Source organism: Hyperolius riggenbachi, chromosome 8 (genome assembly GCF_040937935.1).
Source record: "Hyperolius riggenbachi isolate aHypRig1 chromosome 8, aHypRig1.pri, whole genome shotgun sequence".
Taxonomy (NCBI): domain Eukaryota; kingdom Metazoa; phylum Chordata; class Amphibia; order Anura; family Hyperoliidae; genus Hyperolius; species Hyperolius riggenbachi.
The window spans coordinates 261433199-261453104 of record NC_090653.1 but is presented as its reverse complement, the minus strand read 5'-3'; the positions used below and the strand labels follow the sequence as shown (position 1 = coordinate 261453104).

The 19906-nt window shown below is 47.9% G+C and overlaps 1 protein-coding gene across 3 annotated transcripts in view; it reads right to left on the bottom strand.

Moving 5' to 3' along the window:
- PNPLA7 (patatin like phospholipase domain containing 7) overlaps window positions 1-19906 on the bottom strand; it is a 412399-nt gene that overhangs the window by 21077 nt on the left and 371416 nt on the right. The window lies entirely within an intron of this gene.

Genomic DNA, 19906 nt, shown 5'->3' with positions numbered 1-19906 from the left:
GGCACCCTCCTCCCTGCCCACTGGCACCCTCCCCCCTGCCCACTGGCACCCTCCTCCCTGCCCACTGACACCCTCCTCCCCACCCAGTGGGACCCTCCTCCCTACCCACTGACACCCTCCTCCCTCCCACTGGCACCCTTCCCACTGACACCCTCCTCCCCACCCAGTGGGACCCTCCTCCCTCCCACTAGCACCCTCCTCCTTCCCACTGGCACCCTCCGTTCCACCCAATGGCAGTGGTGGGCCGAAATTTCGCATTTATGCATCGTAATGCGAAATTTCAGGGAAAATCATAATTAATTTTGTATGTAATAGCAACATTTCATAATTTTGCGTAATTTTGGCGCAATTTCGTGAAATTTTGTGCCGACTTTAGCGGTTAATAGCAAAGCCCCCACACCTGCTATTGCTACCAAAATTGGTACATACGTTAAGGAGAATATTGGGTACAAGTCAAAAAAAGAATTTATCAAAAAGACGTAGTTTTTGAGAAAATCAATTTTAAATGTGCAAAGAAAAATGGTTTTTAAAGTGTCATTTTTTTTAGTATAAAAACCATTTTTTCTGTGCATTTTTAAAATCGATTTTCTCAAAAACTACAAGGTATTTTCTGTAAAATGTTCTTTTTTGATTTGATTTCAATTTTGGTGTCACTACCATGTATCGGGTGCTTTGCCATTTGCTGCCAAAGTCGGCATGAAATTACGCGAAATTACAAATCACTATACGAAATCAATTGCATTTACAAATCTTAAGTATAGGCGTAAATGTGAAAATGAACGCAAAAGTTTGCGTAATCGTAATTAACCGATTACGATCATCGCTGCCCACTGGCACCCTCCTACCTCCCATTGTCACCTTCCTGCAAAAGCAGGTGTGTGGCTTAATGATGCACAGGGGGCGTGGCTTAAGTGTTCCTCTTTCGCATCTTCAAATGTTGAGAGATATGACTATGTACTGTAACGATCGGTGTCAGCACACAGAGAGAATCTGATTATTGGCGATCTGCAGTATCACCAAGAATACAGATTATACCTGATTATTGATGATCTGCAGAATCACCGATAATCCAAGTATAACTAACCTCTGGACACCTTTATAGTGTGAGTGTTTGGTGCAACAGTAATGACTTTGAGTAGGACCACCCGAGAAGCAGGTGGTCTCTGGCAGTACGGGCGATACTGCCTTTAGGAAAGTATAACAACCTTCCAGCAGCCTGAGACCTCCCAGTGGGCGGAGTCCCAGGGTGAAGGTAGGAGGGACCTGCAAGTGAGTGACACCTTAAGGTGGATGTCACTAGCAGGTCTGGAGACTATCTCTTAAAGAGAGAGATAGCTCTCGAGATCGGGCAAGCCAGGTCGGCAACACACAGACAGATAAAGTACAAAGACAGAAGACTGATTCGGTATCCTGGGCAGGCAGGGTTTGGCAACAGGTAATCAGATATACGTAGGTACCGAATCAGAAAGCAGAGGGATAGTCAGGAATGCAAAAGGTCATAACAGATACAAACAATGCCTAGTCTTGGGTGTGAGGTCCGTGGTCTCTACACCCTGGAACTAGTCTGAAGTATAACAGATTGATAACACAAGTTCCCTAGTCTTGGGTGTGAGGTCCGTGGTCTCTACACCCTGGAACTAGTCTGACGTATAACAGATTGATAACACAAGTTCCCTAGTCTTGGGTGTGAGGTCCGTGGTCTCTACACCCTGGAACTAGTCTGAAGTATAACAGAATGATAACACAAATATTCTGGCTCAGTGTGAATTCCCAGGTCCTCCTGGTTCAAACACACTGTAGGATCTGACTAAGGTCTGAGTGCTTCCATGTAGTGTTCGCAACGGCAGACAACTTGTGACTGGCCAGCAGTAACTATATATAGAGCAGCGCTCTCTGGCGCCACCCTTAAGTGATAGACCAATAGTTACTAGCCCTGAGGTCAGCTGACCAGCCAGTTCTGCCTCTAAGCGCGCGCGCGTATTCCTGAATCTGTGTGAACTAACAGGCCCAGCCACACCAGACGCACACCGCCCCGTGCAACCCGCCGCGCTGGACGCGGAACCAGCCGCCTTGCTATCAGTACATGCGGCGGCTTTTCCGCGTTCTCTCACAGTACCAGACGCCCGCTCCTGCGTGCAAACCGCTGCGCTAGACGCGGAACTAGCCTCCTTGCTATCAGTACACGCGTCGGCTTTTCCGCGTTCTCTCACAGTACCAGACGCCCGCTCCTGCGTGCAAACCGCTGCGCTAGACGCGGAACTAGCCTCCTTGCTATCAGTACACGCGGCGGCTTTTCCGCGTTTCCTCACATGTACCCTGTAAAGCGCTGCAGAAGATGTCAGTGCTGTGTAAATACATAATAATACATACATACATACTGAGAAATATCTGTCCTATTTTGAGTGAGTAATATGCTTCCCATGTGAGGATTCCCTGCGTGGAACACACATCACACGTCGCCCTTATAGGGAGCAGATTGTGTGTGTGTGTGTGATGTGGGGGACGGGGCTACAGCACTGCTGGAGGCGGAGATTCGCTGATTCATTCTTTGGAACATGCTGCACAATGCCTGGAGGAGCTCCATGTTCCCGGCTGTCGTCATGCTGTGGGGTTTACTACTTACTGAGTCACCAGCCAGAGATACAGGCGGCCAATGACACACTAATAATTCAGTAACACACACAGAACACTGTACATGGCAGACTTGCTGGGATCAGGGCCGGTTCTGTCATGAAGCAAGGCGAAACATTTGCATCAGGCGCAGATATTACAGGGGCAGCATGTCTGTACTGTGTTTACATTAACAGCATGCGGTCAGAGTAGGAGGAGAAGAGAGAGGCGAGTGAGGGGAAGAGGACATTATTGGGGAAAAGCAGCTTGTTGTGCTATGTGAGGAGTCTGACAGTGAGTGAGGAGGTCGGAGGGCAGAGAGCAGCAGTGTTTCATTTGACTTGCACAGCAGAAGGGAGGAGGTGGCATTACTGTCCTGACTGAGGAGGAATGGAGTGGCTATTGTGTTGAGCTGCAGCATGTCATGTGAGAACAGTAAATGAAGCAGAGTAAATTGTCGGGTGTTGTGTGATCATTCCAAATGGGGGGGGGGGGGGGCATCCTCACAAGTTAGTATCGGGCAGCAAAAAGAAGTCTAGAACCAGCTCTGGCTGGGGTAACAATAGGTTTCCTCTGATACCCCTTCCTGTTGCTGATTTCCGGTGTACAGCTTATTTTACCTGCAAGGGTAGCTGACATCTTGTTGGTGATGTCAGCACTGGGCTCACAACAGGGGTAATTCACAACATTTGGTCAATCTATCACAGTGATGGCTAACCTTGGCACTCCAACTGTAACAAAACTACAAATCTCATCATGCTTCTGCCTCCCCAAGTTATGCTTAGAGCTGTCAGAGTATTGCAATGCCTCATGGGACTTGTAGTTTCACCACAGCTGGAGTGCCAAGGTTAGCCATCACTGATCTATCATCTGCAAAAGTTAAAGGTTAATTCCATGGAAACTCTTTTATAGTTTGACACAGTGAGGTAAGAAGTCAGTGAGATGCTCATTTATACCATTCGGGTGGATGCGAGGGAAGGATCGTGGGGCCATGGGCAGCAGTAAAGGTAAGTATGACAGTTGCTGCATATAGGCGGGCGGCTTGTGGTGGTGGGTCAGTACAGCAAAGTGATCTACTGGTCAAAACATGGCAAATTATAGGATGATTGCAATCTGTGGGTTTCTACCCCTCATACACACTTCCAATTTTGATTGGCTAATCAGTGTGAGACCTTACCTATAAAATCTGTTTGTAGTATACAAAGTCTGTTGACCCTCATGCTACATGGAGGTGGTAAAACTGGCGCGCCAGGCAAAAACAGCGCTGCAAATCTGGGCGCACCAGGCGCACCACAGGCCGTAAAGGGAATTACAGGTATAGTTGTGCTCAGTCAGTAATTTGGGTGCCATCAAGAGAAAGAGCCCAAATTACGATAAAAACAGCACAATTCAGCCGGCAGCAATAGCTGGCAGCCGAAGTACGTATTTCTCCACAGTTCACGGCAGGCTGGAAGGGGGAATAGTAAATAACGCCGCCGGAACTTTAATAGCATGGTGAGCCAATTTTCGGCTTTAACCTGTGCCTAGATTTCCCAGCACCTTAATTCCCAGATTTCCCAGCACCTTAATTATACGTACAGAAAATTGTACAATGCTTGGCCAATCAAAATTGCATGTGCGTATGCACACTTATACTACTGCACCACTACAGCCTGTGTACTTTAAACATTGCACACTGGCTCTTACATGTCCGCAGCCGCCTGTGAAAGCTGTAGTGGCCCTGCTGTTCCTGTGAATGCCCTTCCTTTTCTCAGAGTACAATCGGCAACAACAAGAGATATACAGCGAGCGCCGATCAGACCTGACTAGAGATCACAGATATGAGAGTTGAATCTTCATGCAGACATGAGTAGTTGCGACCTCCTGCACTGCTGGCTGCTTTACATTCTCTGCACACGACTCATGTAACTGACTTTTTTCTGGACCAACTGCATCAAATATATTCCCCTTTACTAAAACTGAGAAACTTTGGAAGGCGATCCAGGGCCTTAAATCACATCTGAAGTGAGAGGGATATGGAGGCTGCCATATTTATTTCCTTTTAAACAATGAAGATTGCTTGGCTGTCCTTGTGATCCTCTGCCACTAATACTCTCAGCTATAGACGTGAACAAGCATTCAGAACAGGTGCTCTAACTGGATTAGCTGCAGGCCCATTAGGGGGGGGCGCTATTACTATGAGATGAAACCCAAGGGACCGGGAAGTTGGTATACACGATGCATGGATCCTGGCAACATCAGCATCTTAAGCTGCTCTGCAAAATAAAAGATCAGCCGGCTAGCCAGGTCACTGGTATGGTTTTAACCACTTGAGGACCCACCCTTTACCCCCCCTTAAGGACCAGCGCTGTTTTAGCTGATCTGTGCTGGGTGGGCTCTGCAGCCCCCAGCACAGATCAGGGTGCAGGCAGAGCGACCAGATCGCCCCCTTTTTTCCCCACTAGGGGGATGATGTGCTGGGGGGGGGGTCTGATCGCTCCTGCCTGCCGGGTGTTGCGGGGGGGGCACCTCAAAGCCCCCCTCCGCTGCGAAATCCCCCCCCCCCTCCCTCTCCTACCTGGCCCCCCCTGGTGAACCGGGCTGCACAGGACGCTATCCGTCCTGTGCAGCCAGTGACAGGCTGTCCCCTGTCACATGGCGGCGATCCCCGGCCGCTGATTGGCCGGGGATCGCCGATCTGCCTTACAGCGCTGCTGCGCAGCAGCGCCGTGCAATGTAAACAAAGCGGATTACTTCCGCTTGTGTTTACATTTAGCCTGCGAGCCGCCATCGGCGGCCCGCAGGCTATTCACGGAGCCCCCCGCCGTGAATTGACAGGAAGCAGCCGCTCGCGCGAGCGGCTGCTTCCTGATTAATCAGCCTGCAGCTGGCGACGCAATACTGCGTCGCTGGTCCTGCAGCTGCCACTTTGCCGACGCACGGTATAAGCGTGCGGTCGGCAAGTGGTTAAAGGAAATAAGTCTGGCAGCCTCCATATCCCTCTCATTTCAGGTTAGACCTAAACTATTTTAGGAAAAAATTGAATTGAGTGATTTCTGTCCGAAATTGTGATTTTGATTCGATTCACGATTTCCTTCAAATCAAGCTTTGTTCCCCCTCTGTGCCTCTCTGTCCCCTGTTGTGTACCGTGTCTCTTTGTGCACCCTCTGTGTCTCTCTTTGTGCACCCTCTGTGTCTCTCTTTGTGCACCCTCTGTGTCTCTCTTTGTGCACCCTCTGTGTCTCTCTTTGTGCACCCTCTGTGTCTCTCTTTGTGCACCCTCTGTGTCTCTTTGTGCACCCTCTGTGTCTCTCTTTGTGCACCCTCTGTGTCTCTCTTTGTGCACCCTCTGTGTCTCTCTTTGTGCACCCTCTGTGTCTCTCTTTGTGCACCCTCTGTGTCTCTCTTTGTGCACCCTCTGTGTCTCTCTTTGTGCACCCTCTGTGTCTCTCTTTGTGCACCCTCTGTGTCTCTCTTTGTGCACCCTCTGTGTCTCTCTTTGTGCACCCTCTGTGTCTCTCTTTGTGCACCCTCTGTGTCTCTCTTTGTGCACCCTGTGTCTCTTTGTGCACCCTGTGTCTCTTTGTGCACCCTGTGTCTCTTTGTGCACCCTGTGTCTCTTTGTGCACCCTGTGTCTCTTTGTGCACCCTGTGTCTTTGTGCCCCCTCTGTGTCTCTCTTTGTGCACCCCTGTGTCTCTTTGTGCCCCCTCTGTGTCTCTTTGTGCACCCCTGTGTCTCTCTTTGTGCCCCCTCTGTGTCTCTCTTTGTGCCCCCTCTGTGTCTCTCTTTGTGCCCCCTCTGTGTCTCTCTTTGTGCCCCCTCTGTGTGTCTCTTTGTGCCCCCTCTGTGTCTCTTTGTGCCCCCTCTGTGTCTCTTTGTGCCCCCTCTGTGTCTCTTTGTGCCCCCTCTGTGTCTCTTTGTGCCCCCTCTGTGTCTCTTTGTGCCCCCTCTGTGTCTCTCTTTGTGCACCCCCTGTGTCTCTCTTTGTGCCTCCTCTGTGTCTTTTTGTGCACCCTTTCTGTCTCCCTCTTTGTGCAACCTCTGTGTCTCCCTCTTTGTGCACCCTCTGTGTCTCCCTTTGTGCACCCTCTGTGTCTCCCTTTGTGCACCCTCTGTGTCTCCCTTTGTGCACCCTCTGTGTCTCTCTTTGTGCACCCTCTGTGTCTCTCTTTGTGCACCCTCTGTGTCTCTCTTTGTGCACCCTCTGTGTCTCTCTTTGTGCACCCTCTGTGTCTCTCTTTGTGCACCCTCTGTGTCTCTCTTTGTGCACCCTCTGTGTCTCTCTGTGTGCACCCTCTGTGTCTCTCTGTGTGCACCCTCTGTGTCTCTCTGTGTGCACCCTCTGTGTCTCTCTGTGTGCACCCTCTGTGTCTCTCTTTGTGCACCCTCTGTGTCTCTCTTTGTGCACCCTCTGTGTCTCTCTTTGTGCACCCTCTGTGTCTCTCTTTGTGCACCCTCTGTGTCTCTCTTTGTGCACCCTCTGTGTCTCTCTTTGTGCACCCTCTGTGTCTCCCTTTGTGCACCCTCTGTGTCTCTCTTTGTGCACCCTCTGTGTCTCTCTTTGTGCACCCTCTGTGTCTCTCTTTGTGCACCCTCTGTGTCTCTCTGTGTGCACCCTCTGTGTCTCTCTGTGTGCACCCTCTGTGTCTCTCTTTGTGCACCCTCTGTGTCTCTCTTTGTGCACCCTCTGTGTCTCTCTTTGTGCACCCTCTGTGTCTCTCTTTGTGCACCCTCTGTGTCTCTCTTTGTGCACCCTCTGTGTCTCCCTCTTTGTGCACCCTCTGTCTTTCTCTTTGTGCACCCTCTGTCTCTCTCTTTGTGCACCCTCTGTGTCTCTTTGTGCCCCCTCTGTGTCTCTTTGTGCCCCCTCTGTGTCTCTTTGTGCCCCTCTGTGTCTCTTTGTGCCCCCTCTGTGTCTCTTTGTGCCCCCTCTGTGTCTCTTTGTGCCCCCTCTGTGTCTCTTTGTGCCCCCTCTGTGTCTCTTTGTGCCCCCTCTGTGTCTCTCTTTGTGCCCCCTCTGTGTCTCTCTTTGTGCACCCCCTGTGTCTCTCTTTGTGCCTCCTCTGTGTCTTTTTGTGCACCCTTTCTGTCTCCCTCTTTGTGCAACCTCTGTGTCTCCCTCTTTGTGCACCCTCTGTGTCTCCCTTTGTGCACCCTCTGTGTCTCCCTTTGTGCACCCTCTGTGTCTCCCTTTGTGCACCCTCTGTGTCTCTCTTTGTGCACCCTCTGTGTCTCTCTTTGTGCACCCTCTGTGTCTCTCTTTGTGCACCCTCTGTGTCTCTCTTTGTGCACCCTCTGTGTCTCTCTTTGTGCACCCTCTGTGTCTCTCTTTGTGCACCCTCTGTGTCTCTCTTTGTGCACCCTCTGTGTCTCTCTTTGTGCACCCTCTGTGTCTCTCTGTGTGCACCCTCTGTGTCTCTCTGTGTGCACCCTCTGTGTGCACCCTCTGTGTCTCTCTGTGTGCACCCTCTGTGTCTCTCTGTGTGCACCCTCTGTCTCTCTCTTTGTGCACCCTCTGTCTCTCTCTTTGTGCACCCTCTGTGTCTCTCTTTGTGCACCCTCTGTGTCTCTCTTTGTGCACCCTCTGTGTCTCTTTGTGCACCCTCTGTGTCTCTCTTTGTGCACCCTCTGTGTCTCTCTTTGTGCACCCTCTGTGTCTCTCTTTGTGCACCCTCTGTGTCTCTCTTTGTGCACCCTCTGTGTCTCTCTGTGTGCACCCTCTGTGTCTCTCTGTGTGCACCCTCTGTGTCTCTCTTTGTGCACCCTCTGTGTCTCTCTTTGTGCACCCTCTGTGTCTCTCTTTGTGCACCCTCTGTGTCTCTCTTTGTGCACCCTCTGTGTCTCTCTTTGTGCACCCTCTGTGTCTCTCTTTGTGCACCCTCTGTGTCTCTCTTTGTGCACCCTCTGTGTCTCCCTCTTTGTGCACCCTCTGTCTTTCTCTTTGTGCACCCTCTGTCTCTCTCTTTGTGCACCCTCTGTGTCTCTTTGTGCCCCCTCTGTGTCTCTTTGTGCCCCCTCTGTGTCTCTTTGTGCCCCTCTGTGTCTCTTTGTGCCCCTCTGTGTCTCTTTGTGCCCCCTCTGTGTCTCTTTGTGCCCCCTCTGTGTCTCTTTGTGCCCCCTCTGTGTCTCTTTGTGCCCCCTCTGTGTCTCTTTGTGCCCACAAACTTCCCCAATGCAGAAATTAGGTCATAGCTGAAATCACCACTTTAACGATTCTGAAATAGTGATCTTGGTGATCGCGATTACGATTTAAATTCGATTTATCGTTCAAGCACATCTTTCAGGTGTCCTTTAAATGACAGGACTAAAAGTAGTTCTGAAACTTTCCTGTTAAGTTGCGTTCAGACTGCAGCATCCAGTTTCTGGTTCCCATTAAGGGAGAGCGTACATGAAGAATGGAACGTGCGGCGTGTGAAAAGGTTTCCCGCCCGCCCCGGTGCCTGCAGATCTATACAAGGCAGAGACAGACGGAGGCTGGGGGTGGATGAAGTCATGACATTTTGGCTGTAGACCAGTTCTCTTTGTTCCAGTTGATCCCCGCGGCTCGCAGCTACAAGCGTCAATAAGACGCCTTTTATGTTCCGACCATAATGCATTTACTTCCCAACTACCTGGGGGCTGTTCCCCTGCGCAGAGGTGAGAATGTCGGCTATTTAATGCAATTAAGTCAATCACACTTGGCTGTAGGTCTGACCTGGATGCTGGGCCACCGGCCAGCCAGAGAATTGATCGGCACTTCCACTAAATGTCCCGCTTGTGAGGATTAACATTTACTGTAACCACCTGCTCTGCATAGATTCACACCATGCATGTCCCGTCTTCACCGCTACGCGCGCAGCGCACTGAGAAGGGAGTCTATAGGGGTCAAAGGTGCTTAAATTCAGCAGATGCCTAGATCAAGGATTCTGATTGGTCGCTGCACTTCTGCACTTGTTTTGACTACTGCAGACTCCTAAAACAAGGGTACTGATTGGTCGCTGCACCTGTCGAACTACAGCAGATGCCTTGATCAAAGATTCTGATTGGTTGCTGCACTTCCGCACCTGTCTGACTAGAGCTGATGTCTAGATCAAGGTTCCTGATTGTCGTTGCACTTCTGCACATGTCTGACTACAGCGACACTTAAATCAAGCATTTTGATTGGTCATTGCAGTTCTGCACATGTCTGGCTAAAACAGATGCCTAGATCGAGGATTCTGATTGGTCATTGTACCTGTCTGGCTAAAGCAGATGCCTAGATCAGGATTCTGTTTGAATTTGAAGTGCACCTATATAAATCTTTCAGATGTGCATTACCCCTTTGTTTACAGTGTTAATTAAATACAGTTTCATGTAAATGAACTTAATTGATAAGGATGGAAAAATCACATTCAGCAAAATCTAATAAAAAACGTGAACAAACAAGAAGCTTTGGAATCAAATAACTGCAAAGCGCAAAATCTCGAGAACGACAAAACACGGGCAGAAATTGCAGAGATACGTGTGAAAGCTTAGGGCCCATTTCCACTGAAAAACGTTGTCACAGACATTAAAATACATGCATGTTTAGGGTGCGCTTGTAAAATGAGATTTTTTTTGCAATGGGGTTTTTTTTTTCCTATTTAGCGATTCTAATTAGGGCAATATCCTTCCCTACTAGGTACTACACGTGTTTTTCACTGTAATGCATTATACGCTAATCGCACGGCAAGCACATTCGGAAAACTGCTGCATGATGTCAGTGTTTACATCATGCATACAAAATTCAGTGGAAACTATCCCATATGATTTCATGTGCCGTGCGTTAAAATGTGAATCTGCATGCGCAAAAAACATGCAAAAACGTATGAAGTGGAAACGGGCCCTTAACCCAATAGCGGCTTTAAAGAGACACTGAAGCGAAAAAAAATTATGATTATAATTAATTGGTTGTGCAGTAGAGCTAAGGAATAAAGCATTAGGAGCAGAGACATAAGTCTAATGTTGTTTCCAGTACAGGAAGAGTTAAGAAACTCCAGTTGTTATCTATGGAAATTGCCATTGAGCTCCACGACTTTCAAAGTCACAGAGAGCTCTGAGTTCTGAAGGCTGTTATCTTAACTGTATTGTTTTTTCTTTTGCAGAGAACAGTTCAGGACAGTTCAAAAGTTCACTGCCTGTTCTGTAAAAAACATTTAGAATGCTAAGTAGTGTGTAAACTGCAAATATTATAGAATGATGCAATGTTATAAAAAAAAAAAAAAAGCTGTAAAACTGAAAATATTTTTTTTTTTTTTGCTACCAATGTTCTAGTAATTATCCGTACTACACAACCAAGTCATTATATAATTTTTTTTTGCTTCACTGTCTCTTTAAAGGAAATCTCTAATTTGAGATAAGGTCACTGCTTTTGACCTCAGTTGGCAGAACTCATTGTGCTGTAAATTCTTGGAATGCTTTGTTGTCTCTCTGCTAGCAGAAAATATAGAACCTGAAAGCAGAAGTCCTCGGTTATTGTCTCACACTGCCCCCTAGTGACAAGTGGCCATAAATACACATTACAGCAGCACTAATTAGAAGCTTGGAAATGTAACAATTGAAAAAAGAAAAAAAAAGAAAGTGTTAAAATAAATTGGCCTGCCTGGAGCCCTCAAAATAAATTGGTCACTAAAGGGTTAAAGTATAATATGTCTTGCAGGGCACCGATTTAGGAGTATAGCAATATTCGTTAAAAATAGACAGGTTTTTAGGCAATCAACAAACTGATCTTTGAGTTGATATAAAGTTCACAAAGCGGCATCATGCCAGTAATAGGACGGACGGGAGGGAGGCGGGTCGCACTCCGTACAGCCAGTTCCCTTCACGCTACAGACGCTAATCCCCAGCCACTCACAGGGGTTATTACCCTCTGAAGAAGTACCGTCACTGCAAACAGTGAAAAGAGCGGCCTGGAGAGCGTCCCTCTGGAGAGGACAGATAAACAAGCAGATCTAATTATCGTATTCTGGGAGTCTGATAGCGCTTTGTAGTCATATGTCCGCTCAGTGGCGCGCAGAGGTCATTAATGATCCGCCTGCTCGCTTGTCGGGGGGGATGGAGCGCAATGCTCAGGAGACGGCCGGCTGCGAGGAATCATGCAAGAGCTGTTCATCACTCCCACATAGAACAAGTCGCAGGAGTAATCTGCAGATATAAGCAGCTTAACAGATCATAGACGGACTTCTTCTATGCAGTGTAAGCGATTTATGCTCTCTGCCTCACTAGACCTAGTGAACCCGAGGTGAAAATAAACGGATGAGGTAAACAATTATATTTATCCTCCTACTCCTAAAAATAACTTCTTAAATATCCCATTGTTTTATTTTATATTTAAAGAGGAACGCCAGTGAAAATAATGTAATAAATAAAGTGCTTCATTTTTACAATAATTATGTATAAATGATTTAGTCAGTGTTTGCCCATTGTAAAATCTTTTAAAATCCCCGATTTACATTCTGACATTTATTACATGGTGACATTTTTACTGCTGGCAGGTGATGTAGCTGCTGCATGCTTTTTTGGCAGTTGGAAACAGCTGTAAACAGCTATTTCCCACAACGCAGCAAGGTTCACAGACAGGAAACTGTCAAAAGTCCTTACTTTTCTTGTTTCTTGTGGGAGGGGTTTCACCACAATATCAGCCATACAGCGCCCCCTGATGGGCTGTTTGTGAAAAGGAATAGATTTCTCATGTAAAAGGGGGTATCCGCTACTGATTGGGATAAAGGTCAATTCTTGGAGTTCCTCTTTAAACATTTACAAAGTAGGTTGAATGCACTAAGGTACGTACACACGTCTGATATTTCTGAACGACTTGTCGTTCAAACCGGTCGTTTTAATGACAGTCGGACGTGTGTACGTTCGATCGTTAGACTGATAGCAGCAGTTTTGACTGATCCGCTCGGCGGATCCGTGCACTAACTGTCCTTCAAACGACAGTTAGGTCCGTACATGTGTACAAACGACTTGTTGTTTGAAAGTCTATTAGCATGACACTAAAAGGTGCGTACACACGCCCTACATGCGGCAACGACGGGTCCGTCGTGCGTGTGTACATGCTGTCGGCGGACTGATGAGGCTGTTTCAGAAACAGCCTTATCAGTCCGCCAACAGCACGTACACACGCACTACTGTCGGCTGAACGTCCGCCCAGCGGGAGGGTCTGACAGACCAGTCGTTGGCGGCCATAGTGCGTGTGTACGCACCTTAACAGTCATTCAAAAAACAAGTCGTTTGATCAGTCATTTGATCTGGTCCATTGTTCTACCCAGTCCACTGACAAGTCAAAGGACATGAAAATTAGCTGTAATTAGCATTTCAAATGTTTTGTCGTCTGTGTGTACAAGGAGTATGAACGACTTTTTGTTTGAATGACAAGTTGTTCAAACGTCCGGCTTGAACGATAATCAGGCATAAAATCAGACATGTGTATGCACCTTAACCACTTGCCGACCGCACACTCATAACGTGCGTCGGCAAAGTGGCAGCTGCAGGACCAGCGACGCAGTACTGCGTCGCCAGCTGCAGCCTAATTAATCAGGAAGCAGCCGCTCGTACGAGCGGCTGCTTCCTGTCAAATCACGGCGGGGGGCTCCGTGAATAGCCTGCGGGCCGCCGATGGCGGCTCGCAGGCTAGATGTAAACACAAGCGGAAATAATCCGCTTTGTTTACATTTGTACGGCGCTGCTGCGCAGCAGCGCCGTAAGGCAGATCGGCGATCCCCGGCCAATCAGCGGCCGGGGATCGCCGCCATGTGACAGGAGACAGCCTGTCACTGGCTGCACAGGACGGATAGCGTCCTGTGCAGCCCGGCTTACCAAAGGGGGCCAGGTAGGAGAGGGAGGGGGAGCATTTCGCCGCGGAGGGGGGCTTTGAGGTGCCCCCCCCGCCAGCCACTCGCAGGCAGCAGAGATCAGACCCCCCCAGCACATCATCCCCATAGGGGGGAAAAAAGGGGGGCAATCTGATCTCCCTGCCTGCACCCTGATCTGTGCTGGGGGCTGCAGAGCCCACCCAGCACAGATCAATCAAACTAGCGCTGGTCCTTAAGGGGGGGTAAAGGGTGGGTCCTCAAGTGGTTAAAGGGGCCCATACACCTAACGATTTTCCCGTCGATATACAGCAGATTCGATCACTGTGATCGAATCTGCTGTGAAATCGTCACGCAAAAGCTGACAGAACGATCGATTTCCGTCCTAAATCAATTGTTCCCGTTGATTCCCGTTGATTCGTCCGTGCGGAAGATTTTCCTCGATCGCCGACGGGTCGGGAGTGCGTCGATAGCGGCGTTCGAATGCCCAACGACCGACGCAATACAGCAGAGATACATTACCTGTTCCGGCTGGCGCGACTCCCCCGGTTTCCGCTGTCTTCTACTCCGCTCGAGGCTCCAGCTTCACTGAACTTCCTGTCCCGGAAGGAAGTTTAAACAATAGAGCGCCCTCTACTGTTTAAACTTCCCTTGGACAGGAAGTTCAGTGAAGCAAGGCAGCCGGACCGGAGACCAGCACGGAGAAGACAGCGGAGACCGGGGGAGCCGCGCCGGCCAGATCAGGTAATGTATAGCTGGCTGGCAGGCGGCGGCAGCTCCGCAGATTGTGATCGGTTTCAGGCAGAAATCAATTCACAATCTGTTTGCAGTTAAAGCAGCCATACGATCCCTCTCTGATCAGACTCGATCAGAGAGAGATCTATCTGTTGGTCGAATCTGATGGCAAATCGACCAGTGTATGGCTACCTTAACTGTCTCTAATCAGTGGCAACCTATTTAGTGTCCCAGAGTTAAGAAAAAGGTCAATAGATCATATATTTGATCTCTCCCTGTCCTCAGAAGTTGTATTGTGGTAGGAAAACATTTGTGGCTGTAATTGGCTTATCAGTAATGCTTGCTATATTACCCACAAGGTACAGACAAGACAGAGGCTGTCACTTCCATGGCTAGAAATTAACTCTGAGGCAACAAAATAAAACAAGTAAAACAGCCTGGTTATTAATATAATGTACTGTACATTCACAGGAGGCCATGAAGTTGCACTAGCGGACAGGTGAGAATTTTCAGGGCACAGGGGCGGATTTACATTTACGCGGTGCAGGTGACGTTGTTAGGCTGATTTTGGCTAGATTTTACGTTGAAAACTATTGGGAATTGGTCTTTAGTGTATGGGTAGTTAACAGATCAATCTCCGATCAGAGATCTGTCACATGGTTGATCTACCCACATATAGCACCTTTACTTTTGATGAACCCCCCCCCATATGTGCAGAAGAAGCCCATCCAAGGTGGAGGAATAACTCCCGTCTTACATACTGTATGTAGCAAACGGCAACAGCCAGATCTCTTTGGCACCAAACATAGACCCAGGAACAGCAAATAGACCCCCTCAGACAGCAAGACACATGATGTGGCAGCATTTCCCCCAAAGAACACAATGCAGCATTACCATAAGAGAACAGAGGCGCCAGCAGGATAAAAGGTCATAAAATTTTTTAAATTTGCTGGGAGGCAGTGGTGGACTTACCTCCGGAAAGCAGACTCAAAATACTGTCTGAATTAAACAAATACCATACCTCCCAACATTTTCAGCACAGAAAACGGGACACTTAGGCCACACCCCTAACCACACCCCCAATACCCCTAGACACGCCCGCCAATTTTTTTTTATATTAATATCATTAATATGACTCTTGATAGGGGTGGAGGGGAGCGTGTGGGTGCCCGTGGGAGGAGGCGAGAAAAAAAAAACTGATCGAGGCACCAGCCCCGGGGATCTGTATGCGGGATGGATTGCCGCCGCTATTTCTCCCTCTCTCCCTCCTAATGTGCCCCCCAAGTGTCGCCCCCACCTGCCTGCAGAGAGTTCAATGCGGAGCGGGCTGTCATTTAATGATCTGGCAATTGCCTCTCCGTGCGTTTCATCTGCTCTTCTCGGCTTCCTGTGACGTCACAGGAAGCAGAGAAGAGCAGCTGAAACGCACGGAGAGGCAATTGCCAGATCATTAAATGACAGCCCGCTCCGTCCACATTGAACTCTCTGCAGGCAGGTGGGGGCGACACTGGGGGGGCACATTAGGAGGGAGGGAGGAAGAAATAGCGGCGGCAATCCATCCCGCATACAGATCCCCGGGGCAGTTTTTTTCCTTCTCTCTGCCCAGTGGCCGGGACAGAAGGGGGGGCAGCGCGGGATGGCCCCCCCAAATCGGTACAGTCCAGATCAAATCGGGACTGTTGGGGACTATGCAAATACATTTATTATTGGTACCCCAAAAGATGCAACGCGTTTCGCAGGCACAGCCCGCTTCATCAGGCAATAAGATAGGGGACAAACAGTAGCTCGTCAGTAGCACGATTAGCGCCTCTGTCAGACAGTATTTTGAGTCTGCTTTCCGGAGGTAAGTCCACCACTGCCTCCCAGCAAATTTTAAAATTTGTATGACCTTTTATCCTGCTGGCGCCTCTGTTCTCTTATGATAATACTGTGTCCACCCTTGGTGGAGGGGTGACCTACCCCTACTTTTGTGATCTACAGAGAGCGACATCTTAAGGTGCGTACACACGCCGGACTGGAGGCAGTGGGTGGGCGTGCCAACGACAGTCCGGCGTGTGTACGCACTGTCGGCAGACTGATACGACTGTCGTTAGCACGCCCACCCAGCGGGAGGTAACGACGGACCCGTCGTTGCCTCCATTCCGGCGTGTGTACGCACCTTTAATCCTGAGTGAGGACAGGTCTAATCTCCTCACCTGCATCTACAGTGGTTGCCTAAGAGGTAACCCATGTTTGTGAGTATATTCATTATACATTTATCCACGGTTTTCAATACATACTACACTATATTGGGCTCTCTGTGTTTCTTATTTACATAATGCAGCAGCATTTCCACCAAAATACACAAAATGCAGCAGCGGTTGCTCCAAAAAAAAAAAAAACATATGACGAGGAAGCATTTTCCATAAAAAATACACATAATACGGCAGCATAGCCACAAAATACACACAAAGCAGCAGCGTTACGAACAAAATACACATAATGCGGCAGTGCTCCCATAAAAGACACATAAGGCAGCAGTGTTAAAATACACAGAATGCAACAGCGTTTCGCAATACACACAATGTGGCACCATTCCCATAAAATACACATAAGGCAGCAGCGTTACCCCACAAAATACACATAACATGGCATAGTCAATTGTCTTTGCCCCCCGGTCTGTGGTGTATGGGCAGGCAACAGATCCCTCTCGATCAGAGATTTGTCTCGTGGTCGATCTGCCCTTATATTGCGCCTCACTCTTGCTGCCTCAGATTCCTCAGATTCTGCTCCACATCTTTACAGCAGAAGCTCAGGTGAAAATCTCCTGTGCAAATAGGCAGTGCAGGGCTACAGGAAGATGATCGCCAGAGCCAAGCACTGGAAACGCAAATAGACTCCAGTGCTGGCCTTCGGACGTCAGTTTTTTCCATAGCCCTTCTCCCAGAATCTACAGAGACTCCCGCAGCCTGCAAGTGGAGCTATATACGCGTCACCTTATCCAGCCCTGCATTGGCGGCCGAACGGGCCAGGTATGGACGGGGAGTGCGTGCGGCCGGACTGGCGGAATAACCGCGCCGCCTTGCAGATGATTCAGTTGACCTGGGAAGATGGCAAGGAAGTGATCAGCCTGAAGGGGGCTGGAGGAAGCCCCAGGTATGTATAATGGTATGTATAATTTATTTTATTTTTCTAGGTCTCAGCTACACTTTAAAGAGGAACCAAACTAAAATATAGCTTTGGCCATATAACACCCACAGCATTATAAAAAAAAAAAAAAAAATAAAACCAAAAAACTACTACATAGCTATTCATCCACTATTGATTAAAATGTTTGATAAGTTGGTTGCTGCATAAAATTCAGCCCACCACCATCTTTAAGAACGCAAACGCATGAAAAATGCATGCAAATTTTACGCACTTGTTTCCATTTGTGATTCTGAGAGCCTGTCTAGTAGCTCTCCCAGCATGCAACATAATCCTGCCCTGGATGCCCTGGGGAGAGGGGGTTAGTTCAGCCTGCAAATCATTAAAGGGAACATGAACCATTTTCTTCTAACAATGATTCTTTCCAGTTCTGACAAGATTTTGCTGTCAGTTATAACTGAAAGGACAATGATGAGCAAGGTAATGTCCATGTTTCCCTATAGCTCAAGTGGGCAATATTACAGTTTAACAGTGTGCTGACCAGCCAGCTGTTACAGGGTCATAGCTATTTTTAAAATGGAAAACAGAGAGAACAGAGAGAAATTCCATTGATCACAGTGGACAAACAGGAGAGGTAAGTTAGTATGACGTGTGTATGTTTTTTTTTTACTTTTAATTTTCATTTCATGAATGTTTATTCTTACAGGGAAAAAAACAAGATTTCAAATTCTGTGTTAATTATTGAGCAAAGCACAACCACATTCATTGTTTAGAATGTGTGTCTGTGTAGAATGCGTGTGTGTGTGCAAATTGTGTGTAGTGTGTGTGTGTAGTGTGTGTGTGTGTAGTGTGTGTGTGTGTAGTGTGTGTGTGTGTAGTGTGTGTGTGTGTGTGTGTAGTGTGTGTGTGTGTGTAGTGTGTGTGTGTGTGTGTGTGTAGTGTGTGTAGAGTGTATGTGTGTGTGTAGAGTGTGTGTGTGTGTGTAGTGTGTGTGTATAGAGTGTGTGTGTGTGTGTGTGGTGTGTGTGTGTGTGGTGTGTGTGTGTGTGTGTGTAGAGTGTGTGTGTGTGTGTAGAGTGTGTGTGTGTGTGTGTGTGTATAGAGTGTGTGTGTGTGTGTATATAGAGTGTGTGTGTGTGTATAGAGTGTGTGTGTGTGTATAGAGTGTGTGTGTGTGTGTAGAGTGTGTGTGTATAGAGTGTGTGTGTGTGTGTGTGTGTGTATAGAGTGTGTGTGTATAGAGTGTGTGTGTGTGTGTGTGTGTATAGAGTGTGTGTGTATGGAGTGTGTGTGTGTGTGTGTATAGAGTGTGTGTGTGTGTGTGTGTATAGAGTGTAGAGTGTGTGTAGAATGTGTGTGTGAGTAGGATGTGTGTGTGTGAGTAGGGTGTGTGTGTGTGTGTAGAGTGTGTGTGTGTAGAGTGTGTGTGTGTGTGTGTAGAATATGTGCGTAGGAGGATAGGAGGCGCCCTGGAGGGTACTTGTAGAGTGATGTACGAGACAGCAGATGGGTATATATACAAAGATATAAAGATCAACTGGTTGAGTGTGTGTGTAGAGTGTGTGTGTGTGTGTGTGTGTGTGTGTGTGTGTGTGTGTGTGTGTATATATAGAGTGTGTGTGTGTGTGTGTGTGTGTGTGTATAGAGTGTGTGTGTGTATAGAGTGTGTGTGTGTGTGTATAGAGAGTGTGTGTGTGTATAGAGAGTGTGTGTGTGTGTATAGAGAGTGTGTGTGTGTGTATAGAGAGTGTGTGTGTGTGTGTGTGTAGAATGTGTGTGTGTGTGTAGAATGTGTGTGTGTAGAATGTGTGTGTGTGTGTGTGTGGGATGTGTGTGTGTAGGATGTGTGTGTGTAGGATGTGTGTGTGTGTGTGTAGGATGTGTGTGTAGGATGTGTGTGTGTAGGATGTGTGTGTGTGTGAGTAGGGTGTGTGTGTGTGTGTGTGTGTGTGTGTGTGTGGAGGAGGATAGGAGGCGCCCTGGAGGGTACTTGTAGAGTGATGTACGAGACAGCAGATGGGTATATATACAAAGATATAAAGATCAACTGGTTCAACGATATATCGGTAATTTGTTAGTGGTTGCTGGCAGTATATACCCCAGTCACAAATCTGACCGTTTTAGCAAGCTATAGATATAAGTGCGTGGACAGGTCCTACCTTAAATAAGTAGTCAGTCCCATAGTATACAATATAAAAGCTTTAATAGGGCACTTCGGAAATATGTGTGTGTGTGTTGTGTGTAGAATGTGTGTTGTGTGTAGAATGTGTGTGTGTGTAGAATGTGTGTGTGTGTAGAATGTGTGTGTGTGTAGAATGTGTGTGTGTGTGTGTGTGTGTGTGTGTGTGTGTGTGTGTGTGTGTGTGTGTGTGTGTGTGTGTGTGTGTGTGTGTGTGTGTGTGTGTGTGTGTGTAGAACGTGTGTAGTGTGTGTGTGTGTAGAACGTGTGTAGTACGTGTGTAGTGTGTGTGTAGAATGTGTGTATAGAATGTGTGTGTGTGTGTAGTGTGTGTAGAATGTGTGTGGTGTGTGTGTGTAGTGTGTGTAGAATGTGTGTGGTGTGTGTGTGTGTGTAGAATGTGTGTGTGTGTGTGTAGAATGTGTGTGTGTGTGTGTGTATAAAGTGTGTGTGTGTGTGTATATACA